Genomic DNA, 16,892 nt, shown 5'->3' on the forward strand with positions numbered 1-16,892 from the left:
TTTATAGTTTATTAGATGTATAGAGATGTTAATTATTTAACATACAAAATTATAATAAATAGGTTATAAATAATTCAAGTTAGATTCCATAATATATAATATTGCATAATTCTTTCGATTTGATTTAATGCATATATGTAATATATTTATATAAATATATAATCTTCTTAAAATTACATGCCTAAGTAGTAAAAGTAATTTCACAAGAAAGAAAAGAATTGTAGTAACATTAGATATAGTTATATGATAGTAATTACTCATTTGAATAGTAAAAATAACAATATTATCAACGGGATTAGTGAGAGTGGTAGAAACAACAACAGGAGTAGTGAAATAATCAATATTAATGCGGCAATAGTGAAAGTAACAATAATTACGGCAGGAGTAGTGAAATTATCAATATTAATGCGGCAATAGTGAGAGTAACAGTAATTACGACGGGAGTAGTGAAAGTAACAATGATTACGGGCAAGTAATGAAATGTTATTACTATTGTTTCATTAATAAGAGTAAAATATTAATAGCGGGAGTAGTGAATTTGTCTCAAAATTTATTTCATCGTAATTTTAGGATATATTGTAAAAAATATATTAATGATAAATTTATGAGTTATGCAACTTTACGTAATTTTATTTAATGAAAAAAAAAATTTAATGGTATGTAGAGGTAGCTCGGGCGAAGCCGGGCACCAATCTAGTACTATATATTAAATCCAGAAACCAAGGGACTTCAATGTAATTAAAGAAAGTTATACAAATTAATTATACTATATAGTTTTAAATTACTCGCACCGTGTGATGGACCCAATTAAAGAATCTTAATACAAATATTATATAGTTTGGGTTAAAATTAAATTATATAGAAACTTGGTAATTTTCCTAAACATTTGTAAGAGACTAAAACATGGTCAATTTCCTTAAAATAAAATAATTAATTAAGATGATCAATTTCCTTAAAAGAAAATAATTAATTAAGATGGTCAATTTCAAGGAGACTAAAAGAAAAAAGATGCTTGGTAATTTTCCTAAATATTTATAGAAGATGGTCAATTTCCTTAAAATAAAATAATTAATTAGTATAAACATGCACACTTATGGTATTAATTATTATCATCATAAAGTTATATATTAAATTTAAAATCTATGAAATTTTATTAAACTTTATAGTTTATTAGATGTATAGAGATGTTAATAATTTAACATACAAAAATATAATATAAGTAGGTTATAAATATTTCAAGTTAGATTCCATAATATATAATATTGCATAATTCTTTCGATTTGATTTAATGCATATATATATATAATATATTTATATAAATATATAATCACTCATTTGAATAGTAAAAGTAACAATATTATCAGCGAGATTAGTGAAAGTGGTAGAAACAACAACGGGAGTAGTGAAATAATCAATATTAATGCGGCAATAGTGAAAGTAACAATAATTATTACGGCGGGAGTAGTGAAATTATCAATATTAATGCGGCAGTAGTGACAGTAACAATAATTACGGCGGGAGTAGTGAAAGTAACAATGATTACGGGCAAGTAGTGAAATGTTATTACTATTATTTCATTAATAAGAGTAAGTAGTGAATTTGTGTCAAAATTTATTTTATCGTAATTTAAGGATATGTCATAGAAAAATATATTAATGATAAATTTATAGGTTATGCAACTTTAAATAATTTTATTTAATGAAAAAAAATTTAATGGTAAGTAGAGTAGCCGGGAGGCCGGCACCAATACTAGTTCCTCACAGTTTTGAGATCAAATTATTTTATAAAACCTAATACTCCTTCAAGTTTTTTTTTTTTTTTTTTTTTTTTTTTTTTTTTTTTTTTATCTTCCCCTTTCTCTGATATATGAGGAGTATTTTATTGAAAGGGGAAGATAAAAAAAAACTTGGAGGGAGTATATAATGGGATAAAATATGAAAATTTCAAAGGTATTAATTTTACACAAGTTCTCACTTTAGACGGACACTATCCGTCTAAAGTTGTAGACCGATAGTGTCCCGTCTAAAGTTGTAGACCGATAGTGTCCCTCTCACAAAATGAGAGTGGAAAATGCAAGTGGGTGGGAAAATGGATACCTTCACTTGCCCTCCCACTTGCATTTTGTGAGGGTCACTATTCGTCTACATCTTTAGACGGATAATGTCCGTCTACAGGTTATAATTTTTGTATTTCCTAAATCCTGCACATAGTTTTGCTAAATCCCGCACAATTTACCTCAAATTTCCAATCGTACCCTTCATCTTGAACACAAATTAAAAAAATTCTCTCCTTTCTCTCCCTCTCAAAACTTTAACCAATTCAATGATTTTAGATCTTAATCACATATATCACTAGTAATTTCATTAGGTTCATATACCTCTTATTAGACTCTTCTAATAGTGAACTAATTAACTTCTTAATATTTGTTCTTTAGATCTAGTGTATGCATAACAAAATAAGAGATTAGTAAGGAAAAACAATGTCCCTTACATTGTAACACCCCTAATTTCCATAATATAATTCTTTAATTTTATTTTCCCATATTTTTATATTTTATTTTCGGGAAAATATCCGTTTGTCGTCTTTTGGGCTCGTTGGGCTCGAAAAACGGTGAAGACCCGTTTCTCTCTTGGGTCTCACGTGTGGTTTAGTGTATATGGGTGAGTTTTGGGCCTAAACCTAGAATAAACCCATGAGCTTCTCTATAAATATGAAGGGAAACCAAACCCTTGCTCTTCTTTTCTTATAATTCTCACAAAAACCCTAAACCTAGTTTCTCTCCTCCTCTCTTCCTCCTCGTGCGTGCCGCGCCCTCCTAGGGTTTCGTGCCGTCTTTCTTTCTTCTTCGTTCTTCATCGTTCTTTCGTGCTTAGATCGATCCTACTTCTTGGATTTATCTATCTTCTTCGTAAGTTTTACGTTTTCGCATAGTTCTATAGTTTTTTATAGTTTATATATATATAGTTAGTATATTTATTAGATTTGTTATCTTTGGCACGTGATGATTCATAAAGGCGTGGAAGTTGCTCCTGGAGAAGACGTTTACATCGTTGAAGACGATCTTTAGGGTTATTTGCTTAATAAGGTAACTAGGTGTTTTCTTTTAATTGTGTTTATGCCAATTGATGTAATTAATATGATTTAATGATTGTCTTGTATGATTGGTACGTGTTAGATTGTTTGTTATCATGTTACTTATGTTTTCGCATGTTCGTATATGTTTTGATGCATTAATTATATATCGTATATTGTTTACATGTTTATTATGGGTGTCATGAGTGTAATTAGGGTTTACGAATAAACCCTAGTGGCGGCATGATAGGCGGCCAAGGGTTCTTTCCAAAGTTATAGCTAAAGCTAGTATAACATTGATGATGATTCAAGTGTTATAGCTTAAGTTAATACAACTTTGGGTAGCTACTCTAGTTATGGCTGGACCTACTATAACATTGAAGTACGAGTCAAGGTTATAGCTGTAACTAACGTACCCTGAGATGTATGGCTCAAGGTTATGGTTATTGCTAGTATAACTTTGTATTTCGTGTCAAGGTTATGGTTGAGGTAGTATAACTTCCGAGTTATATTTACTGAAGTTATAGTAGAGGTTACTATAACCTCGCATCCAGAGTTTATGTCATGGTTAGGGTTACTATAGCATTGAATTATTAATCTTAAAGTTATAGTTGAAGTTACTATAACATTGGTTGCTTATACTTGTTTCATATGTTGTATTGTGTTCAACATGTTGTGTCCTTGTGTTGCATATATCTTTGGTTACTCTTGTTCATATGATAAGTAGAGTGGTCAGTTATACTGTCCTATGAGTTGAGTCGTGATGTTGTTCACGCATGTCAGTACAGTCAGTTATACTGTGCATTGGTTTGTTTGCTAGTTTGAATAGATGGCGGTAGTATCAGTTATATACTATCGGAACGAAATAACGTCATCCGTCGATGCGGGATTGTGGGTCTATGTTCGGGGGGGTAGCAGAGGCAGTGGTTATACGCTCTGTTCCCCGAGTGTCGTTCGGTTTACCGAGAGTCTGGCCAGGTCTTAGACATATAGGCAATGGTTATACGCTATACATAGTACCGGTGGAGGCGGTGGGTTATACGCTCCATCGATTAGAGGCGATGGTTATACGCTCTAACGGGCGTTCGCTCTATTCGCTATGCTTTGTTGCTAGCTTTGTGCCTTCTGTTGCTGTGGATTGTGTGTCACCATGTTTGCTATGCTTTAATGCTAGCTTTGTGCCTTAGGTTGTTGGTGGGTCGTTTGTCATTACTAGTCTTGTAAGTATTCATGGTCTAGTGATTGCATATGGTCTAGGTTTGCATGATTGCATTCGTCTAGGGTTGATAAGACATGGTAAGCTTTGTTGGGTTTTCATGAGTATAGATGATCTCGCATGTTTACTGATTTTGCATTTCAATTGTTAATGATTGTTGATTATATTCAATTGTTGTAAACATGACTGGGAGAGCATCTAGTTACTCCCGACTGATTGTCGACCCCCCTTTCGGTTGTTCGATTCGTTCTTTGTTTGGTTGATGCTTGCTTGGGGAATGTGCGAAGCGAGCTTAATAATAAATTAGGACCTTACTTTATGTTTTAAGAACCTTGAATAATGTATTAGTTTGTTTTGGAGTTAGTAGCGAACCGGATTGGTCAGGTGTTTCCGCCACCTTGACCCTTTTATCAGTATCGTACTCTGATATTTACGTTATATAAGTTTTTCCTTTGTTTTATAATCCGGGTTGTTACAGTTGGTATCAGAGCGAACACGCTCCCAACTCTCGCTTAGTTGATGACTAAAATAAATGACCTAGTTAATGAGTGAGAGTAAATGGGGGTAGAAACCAATAAGATTGGTTGGTTTTCTTATCTTGGTAAAGTGTATGAGTAGTTGTTTGGAGTGGTACCTAGGTTCTACCACTTATAACGAGATTTCTTTCTTGCAGATGGTGCGTAACGCGAATGGTGAGACCGATGCTGATCGCATCAGGAGACTTGAGGCTGCCTTGGCATCTATGGCCGAAGGTTTCACTAATCACCTCAACAACAACAACAACAATAACAACCATCCGCAGCAGACTCTGTTTGATCGCTTTGCTCGTCACCGTCCTCCGACGTACGATGGTGCGAATGATCCTACTGCTTTGGAGGCCTGGATTCGAGAGATCGAGAAGTTGTTCCTTGCTACTGGATGTCCTGAGGATCAGAAGGTGGATATCGCCACCTATTATCTGAAGGACGAGGCCGACAACTGGTGGGCTCTCGCTAGAGTTTGTCCGGAAGTTCAACCAGGATATGGTTGGGCTTTTTCTCAAGCTCAAGAAGAGGTTTTATCCCGAGGAGATGCGGCGTAAGGAGCAGGAGTTCCTTCGTCTACAAAGAAGGTTCCATGACCGTTGAGGAGTACACCAACAAGTTCGTGAAGCCGTCACGTTTCGTTATACGTAGCTATGGACGAGGTTTCGAGGACTCGTCGCTATGAGAAGAATCTAGCTCCTAAGGTCCTGGATCGCTATGTCCGCATTCCTTCAACTTCTTTCCAGCAGGCTTACGATCGTGCTCTTAGCATCTATGATTCTGTCCTTGCTACCGAGGCCGAGGAGAGTGCGAAGAATAAGTTCTTGAAGAGGCCTTATGTTGCTCCCAGTTCTTCCCAGAAGAAACAGAAGTATGAGGCTCGTCCTTATACCCCGCGTGATCAGAATCAAGCTAGGGAGAGTATGTCTTGCTTCAGATGCGGGAAGGCTTACCACCCGGGTAAGAGTTGTGCTCCTGGTACTCCTATCACATGTTACACGTGTAGAGCTCCGGGACACAAAGCGGTTGACTGTCCCCAGAAACCGAAGGTGGAAACGCCGAAGGTTGAAGCTCCGAAGGCTGGACGAGTGTTCGTTATGAGTCGCGCTGCTGCAGATGCTAATCCCGAGGCGTGGTTACGGTACCTTTCTCGTTCATTCTCTATCTGCTTTTGTTCTTTTTGATACGGGTGCATCGATGTCTTTCGTATCCGAATCCTTTTCCGTCCGTGCTGGACTCTCTTCTTCTTCATCCGTTCATACCTCTATATCCCTTCCTACGGGTGAGATTGTTTCTTGCTCCGTTCTTTTCAAGGACGTACCGCGAAGATCGCAGGGGCGATCCTTCCCCGCCGATCTCGTCCAATTCAAACTCGGAGAGCTTGATGTGATTTTGGGTATGGATTGGTTATCTCGCTATGACGCTAGGTTCCTGTGTCGTGATCAGAAGATCGTGCTTAAGAGTCCTACAGGTTCGAGGGTTTCTTATCAGGGTGTTAGGGTTACACCTACGGTCAAGTGGGTTTCTGCTATGAAGATGGTTAACATGGGTAGAAAGGGTCATCAAATCTATCTGTGCAGTGTCCATGGTGTTTCTGTTGAGCCGAAGTTAGAGGATATCCCTGTTGTTAGGGAGTTTCCCGATGTCTTTCCTGAGGATCTACCTGGTATTCCTCCTGAGCGAGATGTAGAGTTCTCGATTGAGTTGCTACCTGGAATGGTCCCATTTCGAAAGCTCCATATCGTATGGCACCAAAGAGTTACGGAACTCAAGAAGCAACTTGAGGAGATGATCGATAAGGGTTTTATCCGACCGAGTGCTTCGCCGTGGGGTGCTCCTGTTTTGTTCGTCAAGAAGAAGGATGGTAGTATGCGGTTGTGCATTGACTACCGTGAGCTGAATAAGGTTACTATCAAGAATAAGTATCCTTTGCCGAGGATCGAGGATTTGTTTGATCACTCTCCGTGGTGCAAGTGTGTTCTCGAAGATCGATCCGAGGTCGTTACCATCGATTCCGATTAGGAATGAGGATATTCCTAAGACTGCCTTTCGTTCGAGGTATGGCCATTATGAGTTCGTGGTGATGCCGTTTGGGTTGACGAATGCACCTGCCGTTTTTATGGATCAGATGAACCGCACTTTCAGTGAGTATTTGGATAAGTGTGTCGTGGTGTTCATAGACGACATACTGATTTACTCGAAAGATGAGGCTGAACACGAGAATCACCTTCGTGTTATCTTGGAGATTCTGCGTAAGCAGAAGTGGTATGCTAAGTTCTCGAAGTGCGAGTTTTGGTTAAAGGAAGTTACCTTCTTGGGTCATGTGATATCTGAGAATGGAGTTATGGTTGATCCGTCGAAGATTCGAGCCGTGGTCGATTGGGAAAGTCCAAAGAATGTGAACGAGGTTCGGAGTTTCCTTGGTCTAGCTGGGTATTATCGTCGGTTTGTACATGATTTCTCTAAGATCGCGAGACCGATGACTCAGTTAATGAAGAAGGAATCCAAGTTCATTTGGACCGAGGCTTGTGAAGCTGCCTTCCAGGAGTTGAAGAAGAGGTTGACTACCGCTCCTGTGTTGACTCTACCAGAAGATGGCGTTGAGTTCGATGTCTTCTGCGATGCGTCAAAGTTTGGGTTGGGTTGTGTCTTGATGCAGAAGGGTAAAGTTGTGGCTTATGCTTCCCGTCAGTTGAAAGTTCATGAGACGAACTATCCGACTCACGATCTCGAGTTAGCAGCAGTGGTGTTTGCACTTAAGCTGTGGCGACACTACTTGTATGGAGTCTCTTGCAACTTTTATACGGATCATAAGAGCTTGAAGTACATCTTCACTCAGAAAGACCTTAACATGAGGCAGAGACGTTGGTTGGAGCTGCTTAACGACTACAAGATTGAGTGCAGATTATCGAGGGTAAGGCAAACGTGGTTGCCGATGCTTTGAGTCGCAAGGTGTGCCATGGTATGAGATCTGTGTTGGTGTTACCTGATGACTTGAGTCGAGAGTTCCAGAAGATGAGCCTTGAGGTAGTTCTTCCTGGTACTTTAGATTTGAGTGCGATGGTTGCTGAACCCGAGATCCTTCATGAGATCCGAGTTAAGCAAAGAGAGGATGAATACTTAGAAGGAGTTCGAGTCGCTATAAGCGAAGGGCGCGCCAAAGACTTCGACGTTGGACCTGATGATGGTCTACGATTCCATGGTCGTTGGTGTGTGCCTAGCTGCGAGGTCTTAAAATGTAAGATTCTCAAAGAGGCTCATAGTACTCCCTATTCGGTTCATCCCGGTGGTGATAAGATGTATAAGGATCTGAAGCTAAAGTTTTGGTGGCCTGGTATGAAGAAAGAGATCGCCGAGTTTGTGAGTCGTTGCTTGGTTTGTCAGAAGGTCAAATTCGAACATCAGAGACCTGGTGGTCTACTGCAACCCTTGGAGATTCCCACATGGAAATGGGATTCGATTTCGATGGACTTCGTTATGGGTTCGCCGAGGTCGCCGAGAGGAATGAATGCGATTTGGGTCGTGGTTGATCGTTTGACTAAGGTCGCGCATTTCATTCCGATGAAGGAGACTTGGAGTCTCGAGGAACTAGCGAATGCTTATCAGCGTGAGATCATTCGTCTTCATGGAGTTCCTAAGGATATCATCTCCGACCGTGATCCGAGGTTTTGTTCTCAGTTTTGGAAGAAGCTTCAGTTGGCTTTGGGTAGTGAGCTTAAGATGAGTACAGCTTTTCATGCTGCAACTGATGGTCAGACTGAGCGTACGATTCAGACGCTTGAGGACATGTTGCGAGCTTGTGCTTTGGAGTTTCAGGTTAGTTGGGAGAAGAGTTTACCGCTAGTGGAGTTCTCCTACAACAACAGTTACCAAGCGAGTATTCGGATGGCTCCGTTTGAGGCACTTTATGGAAGGAAGTGTCGTAGTCCTTTGTGTTGGGACGATTCTAGTGAGGCTGTCGTTCTTGGTCCAGAGTTAGTTCAAGAATCGATTGAGCAAGTGAGGTTGATCCGCGAGAAGCTTAAGGCAGCCCAGGATCGACAGAAGACGTATGCAGACTTGCGGCGTAGGCCGATTGAGTTTGAGGTTGGCAATAAGGTTTTTCTTAAGGTTTCGCCGATGAAAGGTGTTAAGAGGTTTGGGCTTAAGGGCAAGCTTAGTCCTAAGTACATTGGACCGTATGAGGTGCTCGAGAGAGTTGGCGAGGTAGCCTATAGGTTGGCTTTACCTCCGAACTTGTCAAAGGTTCATGACGTTTTCCATGTGTCGCAGTTGCGTCGTTATCGCAGTGATCCTTCTCATGTTCTACAGGCTGATGTTATCGAGGTTGAACCTAACCTGACTTATGAGGAACGTCCTGTTCGCATTTTGGAACGTCGGGAGAAGAGGTTAAGGAATAAGGTTGTACCTTTGGTTCGGGTTAATGGAGGAGTCGGAAGTTTGAGCGGAGACTTGGGAAACCGAAGCGTCTATGCGAGAGAAGCATCCACATCTTTTCGAGTGAGGTAGTTCTCTTATCAAGTTTCGAGGACGAAACTTCTTTTTAGGGGGTTGGATTGTAACACCCCTAATTTCCATAATATAATTCTTTAATTTTATTTTCCCATATTTTTATATTTTATTTTCGGGAAAATATCCGTTTGTCGTCTTTTGGGCTCGTTGGGCTCGAAAAACGGTGAAGACCCGTTTCTCTCTTGGGTCTCACGTGTGGTTTAGTGTATATGGGTGAGTTTTGGGCCTAAACCTAGAATAAACCCATGAGCTTCTCTATAAATATGAAGGGAAACCAAACCCTTGCTCTTCTTTTCTTATAATTCTCACAAAAACCCTAAACCTAGTTTCTCTCCTCCTCTCTTCCTCCTCGTGCCGCGCGCCCCTCCTAGGGTTTCGTGCCGTCTTTCTTTCTTCTTCGTTCTTCATCGTTCTTTCGTGCTTAGATCGATCCTACTTCTTGGATTTATCTATCTTCTTCGTAAGTTTTACGTTTTCGCATAGTTCTATAGTTTTTTATAGTTTATATATATATAGTTAGTATATTTATTAGATTTGTTATCTTTGGCACGTGATGATTCATAAAGGTGTGGAAGTTGCTCCTGGAGAAGACGTTTACATCGTTGAAGACGATCTTTAGGGTTATTTGCTTAATAAGGTAACTAGGTGTTTTCTTTTAATTGTGTTTATGCCAATTGATGTAATTAATATGATTTAATGATTGTCTTGTATGATTGGTACGTGTTAGATTGTTTGTTATCATGTTACTTATGTTTTCGCATGTTCGTATATGTTTTGATGCATTAATTATATATCGTATATTGTTTACATGTTTATTATGGGTGTCATGAGTGTAATTAGGGTTTACGAATAAACCCTAGTGGCGGCATGATAGGCGGCCAAGGGTTCTTTCCAAAGTTATAGCTAAAGCTAGTATAACATTGATGATGATTCAAGTGTTATAGCTTAAGTTAATACAACTTTGGGTAGCTACTCTAGTTATGGCTGGACCTACTATAACATTGAAGTACGAGTCAAGGTTATAGTCAGAACTAACGTACCACGAGATGTATGGCTCAAGGTTATGGTTATTGCTAGTATAACTTTGTATTTCGTGTCAAGGTTATGGTTGAGGTAGTATAACTTCCGAGTTATATTTATCGAAGTTATAGTAGAGGTTACTATAACCTCGCATCCGTGAGTTTATGTCATGGTTAGGGTTACTATAGCATTGAATTATTAATCTTAAAGTTATAGTTGAAGTTACTATAACATTGGTTGCTTATACTTGTTTCATATGTTGTATTGTGTTCAACATGTTGTGTCCTTGTGTTGCATATATCTTTGGTTACTCTTGTTCATATGATAAGTAGGGTGGTCAGTTATACTGTCCTATGAGTTGAGTCGTGATGTTGTTCACGCATGTCGACTGATCGATTATACTGTGCATTGGTTTGTTTGCTAGTTTGAATAGATGGCAGTAGTATCAGTTATATACTATCGGAACGAAATAACGTCACCCGTCGATGCGGGATTGTGGGTCTATGTTCGGGGGGGTAGCAGAGGCAGTGGTTATACGCTCTGTTCCCCGAGTGTCGTTCGGTTTACCGAGAGTCTGGCCAGGTCTTAGACATATAGGCAGTGGTTATACGCTATACATAGTACCGGTGGAGGCGATGGTTTATACGCTCCATCGATTAGAGGCGATGGTTATACGCTCTAACGGGCGTTCGCTCTATTCGCTATGCTTTGTTGCTAGCTTTGTGCCTTCTGTTGCTGTGGATTGTGTGTCACCATGTTTGCTATGCTTTAATGCTAGCTTTGTGCCTTAGGTTGTTGGTGGGTCGTTTGTCATTACTAGTCTTGTAAGTATTCATGGTCTAGTGATTGCATATGGTCTAGGTTTGCATGATTGCATTCGTCTAGGGTTGATAAGACATGGTAAGCTTTGTTGGGTTTTCATGAGTATAGATGATCTCGCATGTTTACTGATTTTGCATTTCAATTGTTAATGATTGTTGATTATATTCAATTGTTGTAAACATGACTGGGAGAGCATCTAGTTACTCCCGACTGATTGTCGACCCCCCTTTCAGGTTGTTCAGTTCGTTGCTGTTTGGTTGATGCTTGCTTGGGGAATGTGCGAAGCGAGCTTAATAATAAATTAGGACCTTACTTTATGTTTTAAGAACCTTGAATAATGTATTAGTTTGTTTTGGAGTTAGTAGCGAACCGGATTGGTCAGGTGTTTCCGCCACCTTGACCCTTTTATCAGTATCGTACTCTGATATTTACGTTATATAAGTTTTTCCTTTGTTTTATAATCCGGGTTGTTACATACATACATTGTTGTATGGTTCGAAATAATGGGCACAAATAAGGTCACCTACCTTATTTGTTCTTGAGCTTAATATGTTGGATGATCCTCCAAAAATCTCAATGTAGAGATTCTTCTTTGATTGTACCCAAGACTAATCCCTTAAACTAGTATACTAATTGCAGCTATTACTTCCGGTGTTGAACCTCCCTCCTTTAAGGAAGCCATTCGAGACAATGGCTGGTGTGAAGCCATGAAGGCCGAAATCGATGCTCTCGAAAGAAATGAAACATGGGAGCTCACCGATCTTCCCGTTGACAAAAAGGCTCTTGGTTGTCGGTGGGTCTATAAAATTAAATATAAATCCGATGGTACAGTTGAACGCCTTAAAGCTCGCCTTGTTGTTTTTGGTAATCATCAGGTGGAAGGATTGGATTATGGAGAAACGTTTGCACCAGTGGTTAAGATGGTCACCATTCGTGCCTTCTTGACTGTTGCAGCTGTAAACAATTGGGAATTACACCAGATGGACGTGCACAATGCATTTTTACACGAGGAACTTGACGAGGAGGTTTATATGAGACTCCCTCTGGGTTTCAGTCGAGGTAAGGAAGGCAAGGTATGTCGTTTAAAGAAATCTTTGTACGGCTTACGTCAAGCACCGAGGTGTTGGTTTGCCAAATTGACCGCTGCTTTGAAAGACTTTGGGTTTGTTCAATCTTATTCCGACTACTCCTTGTTTTCTTTCACACGAGATACAGTCCGATTATTTGTCCTTATTTACGTGGATGATCTTGTCATTGCGGGTAATAACTCAGCTGCAATTACTAAATTCAAGTCCTATTTGGGTGAATGTTTTCATATGAAGGATTTGGGCAAACTTAAATACTTCCTTGGCTTAGAGGTGTCGCGAAGCAAAGAGGGCATTTATCTTAGTCAACGGAAGTACGCTCTTGATATTATTGCTGAGACAGGTCTCCTTGGTTCCAAACCCGCGCTACGCCCATCGAGCAAAATCACCGGCTTGGGCTCGCCGGTCCTTTGTGTGACGATCCCGAGGCCTATAGACGACTCATTGGTCGTCTTGTTTATCTTGCTGTGACCCGACCTGATTTGTCTTATGCAGTGCACATTTTGTCCCGTTTTTTTAGCAGCCCGCGTAGTGAGCACATGGCAGCTGCTCATCGTGCTGTTCGCTATCTCAAAGGTAGTCCAGGCCAAGGAATTCTTTTACGCGCTGACCGTCCTCTCTCTATTTCTGGCTGGTGTGATTCGGACTGGGGCGGTTGTCCTACTTCGAGACGGTCCGTTACAGGCTGGTTTGTCACTCTTGGCGACTCACCTATTTCTTGGAAGACCAAGAAACAGCAAACCGTCTCTCTTTCTTCTGCTGAAGCAGAATATCGGTCCATGACTCAGCTGGTGTGTGAATTAAAGTGGCTCAAAGGCCTCTTGCTTAGCCTCGACGTACCCGTCACGGCTCCTATTTCCATTTTCTCTGATAGCAAGTCCGCATTGGACTTGGCCCGTAATCCGGTTTTTCATGAACGAACCAAACACATCGAGATCGACTGTCATTTTATTCGGGATGCGATCGTTGATGGTTTGGTCTCTCCGCAGCATGTGTCGACAAGTGAACAGTTGGCTGACATTTTCACGAAAGCTTTAGGCGTTCCACAGTTTACCTATCTCGTCCGCAAGCTGGGCATTCTTGATCTCCATGCTCCAAGCTTGAGAGGGGGTATTAGGATTATATATGTACTTTACAAAGCCCAAACCCAAATGACGGAGTCCGTCTATGTGTAATCTATTTAAGCCGAGTTAAGGCCAATCAATAAATAACACAACACATTACGTTTCTTAACAAACTAGATTAATACACTAGTACCCTTAAAATTAATTCTAATAATATACTTATTACTACACTAGTAATTTTGTATTGTGTTTTAGAATTTTGATGAACAATTTCTAATAAGTTCTAAAACTTGTTTTGTGAGAGGTAGAGAGAATATTTAGCAAGCATGCATGTGATGTAAAAATGAATGAATGAATTGGAAAATAAGAGAACAATTCTCTTATAGAAAGAGTACGTAGAAAACCGGTGGGGGTCAAGGAGTACAAGCCAAAAATTGGAATCTCCTTTTCCTTTTACTCTTATCAATTATGTAGGTGTGTAAGAAAGTAGTGTAAGTTTGTAAGGCTAGTAAGAAGTAGCCATGATTATTTCTCATAAAATAAATCAACTATACATCACCATAACTCCCTCCATTTCGGTCCAACACATATAAAATGGACTGCCATTTTATTTTGTGAATTTGTCATTTGTCACACAATATGTCACATGTAGTATGTTACATGTTATTAATTAATTTAATGCATATTTATCAAATAAATATCATTTTATAAATTAAATAAATCACATACAACAAATTGACTAGTGATACTTGATCACATAAATAAAATGGGTCATATAATTATAATTCACAACATCTTGTAAATATAATTGACCATTCATTCTTATCTCAATTGTTTCACTAATAATAATCAATTTTAGTAATAAAGTATTTCAATTATTAAAATAAATCTTATTTAATCCCATTACAATAAGATAGCAATATTCTCTCTCACAAATGAATTGTTCAATTTTAAGGAATTGATTAACTTGTATCGTCATACAATTAATCAATTTGTCTATTAAGGGAATTGTCCTTTAGGTGTGACCTTAAGGGAGCAACTGACCACCACCGTCAAACGACGGTAATGTCAAACTCTAATTAGCCAATCATTACTGATTAATGATGATCAGTTGACTATATAATGAATCATCCCTTACGTATTCTTAATATGAGATTTAAACATGTGATCGCACTATTGTTGAGGACACATACTCCAACAATTTCACCGTTTCATCAACAGTTTTATTAGCATACATCATTTAATCGATTGAATTAATGTTTTTTTTCTTAAAAAAAGGTTTTTTTCTATTAGGGTTTGGATTTTGGGTGGTTGAAAGAGTCGTTGTTGGTGGTCGTTCAATTCGTCGGGGTAGGGTGGTCGAAGAAGGGTCGACGTTATGGGGAGGGCGCAGTAGGCAGACGCTTGCGGTGGCTGTTTCAGAGTACTGCGGTGGCTCGTTGAGGTACTAGTCGTGGTTGCGAAGGGGAATGCGAATTCGACCGGTGTAGGTGGTGGTCGGCGCGGCGAGAGCCGGGGGGGGGGGGGGAAGGGTGGGGGGGGGCGGTGGTTAGGCGGCTGATGGACAATGATCTGAGTTTTTTTGGGGTTTTCTTTATTTGTTTTACTTACCTCTCTATTTGGGTGTGATAAGTGAGAGGGATAAAGTCGGAATAAGGCGGAAAAATATGTTGGTTTAAGCAAAATTTTGTGCGAGATTTAGCATATCCCATAATTTTAAGGATGGCGATAGGGCGCCACCCGGTGGTACCTAATTTCGGCGCCACCCTAATTAATAAAATGAAAAAATAAAAAAAAATAAAATGTCAGTTTTCGTTTTTGCGCCAAAATTTCAAGGATAAGTATGTAATTTATTTAATAAAACCTAATTTATTCTAAATTATCTTCATCGTGATTTTACTTTTCTTCAACATTATATTGTGATCTTCATATGTTTTTTATCGATTGGATTCCTCATCTATATCCAATGAGAACCAATTTTAATACAATCCTTTCGTAGAAGAAGACATTTCATATATCCCGACAAAGTATGGACGTCAAAAGTCGCCCAGATTCTTATGTTGATTGTTTGGTCATTCTAGTAAGGAAAAATTACAAATAACCACCACGTATTTGCGAGTTTTTACAAATTACCACCTCGTATTTGCGTTTTTACAAATAACACCCAAACTTCAATGTATATCTCCCATTTACCACCGTATTTTTACCCCGAGCATCATTTTTTTTATTTCCCGCCTTGTTTAGTGACGATTTACGCAAAATATCAAGACTACCCTTATCGACTTACACGTACTAAATTATTAACCAATCCTTATTAACATTTCCCCCTTTTTTAATCTCAATTTCACAAATTCCCCCAATTATTTCCAACCTTAAATCCTCAAATTCCTCACATTCTCACTCTCATCATTTTCCGCATTTCGCCTGTAATGTTCTAAGACGATTTGTAAGTATGAATGTAATTCGAAGCATTGGATGGTGATAAAATTAGCTATTTATGTTTTAATTTGTATCTATGTACTGGTGTATTAGCTACTTAACTCCTCCTCGACCTACCATCTGATTTAGAAGACTACCTCTAATTCACAACCACTATCTGCAAATTTGTTAAGCTTTGAGTTCCAGACTTTCAGAAGATTAAATCTCTCTTAAATCAACACGCTCAACCAACGTCAGCCTATTTAACAATACACAAGCATAATTATGAAAACCATTATTTGAAAATCCAACAAGTAGTGTCTCAAATTCTGGAAAATAATTGGGGGAATTAGCTAGGGTAATTGAGATTAAAAAAGGGGGAAATGTTATAAGAGTTGGTTAATAATTTAGGCCGTGTAAGTCGATAAGGGTAGTCTTGGTATTTTGCGTAAATTGTCACTAAACAAGTCGGGAAATAAGAAAAATGATGCTCGGGGCAAAAATACGGTGGTAAATGGGGAATATACATTGAAGTTTGGGTGTTATTTGTAAATACGCAAATACGAGATGGTAATTTATAAAAACTCGCAAATACGTGGTGGTTATTTGTAATTTTTTCCTTCTAGTAAACCATGGTTTATTGTTTGCATATCAATCAACCATGTTCGAATTAATACTCAATCTTTATGTTTTTATCGTCCAAGGTTTGGGTGACCACGAAAAATATAAATGGACTTCTGATTAGTTGTATATACATCGGATAGCAAATTCATTCAATCGCTTGTTCCAACAATCCACCTTTAACCACAAGTTTATTAATTTTGACCTCCAACAACTTGATATGCAATGTACCGTAATAATTTGTGATCCTTTTTCTAGTTTCAGTCGTTGTTCCAACAATCCACCAAAATAGGCAAATTTTACTGATTATTGTTATTTACTTATTCATTATTGTTATAACTATAATTAATCATGCAATTTAAGAAAATTTTTACTTCCTAAGCTACCCTTTTCCAATTAATTAGTTTAAAATTCAAACTTTAGGAAGGGAACTGAAAATAGTTATGTAAATTACTATAATATCCTCGGTGGCGCCAGATTTGAATACCACCCGATAGCGCCGCCATCTCATTTTCCTAATTTTAATGAGTTAAGGGCA

Source organism: Silene latifolia, chromosome X (assembly GCF_048544455.1).
Source record: "Silene latifolia isolate original U9 population chromosome X, ASM4854445v1, whole genome shotgun sequence".
In the NCBI taxonomy this organism is placed as follows: Eukaryota; Viridiplantae; Streptophyta; class Magnoliopsida; order Caryophyllales; family Caryophyllaceae; genus Silene; species Silene latifolia.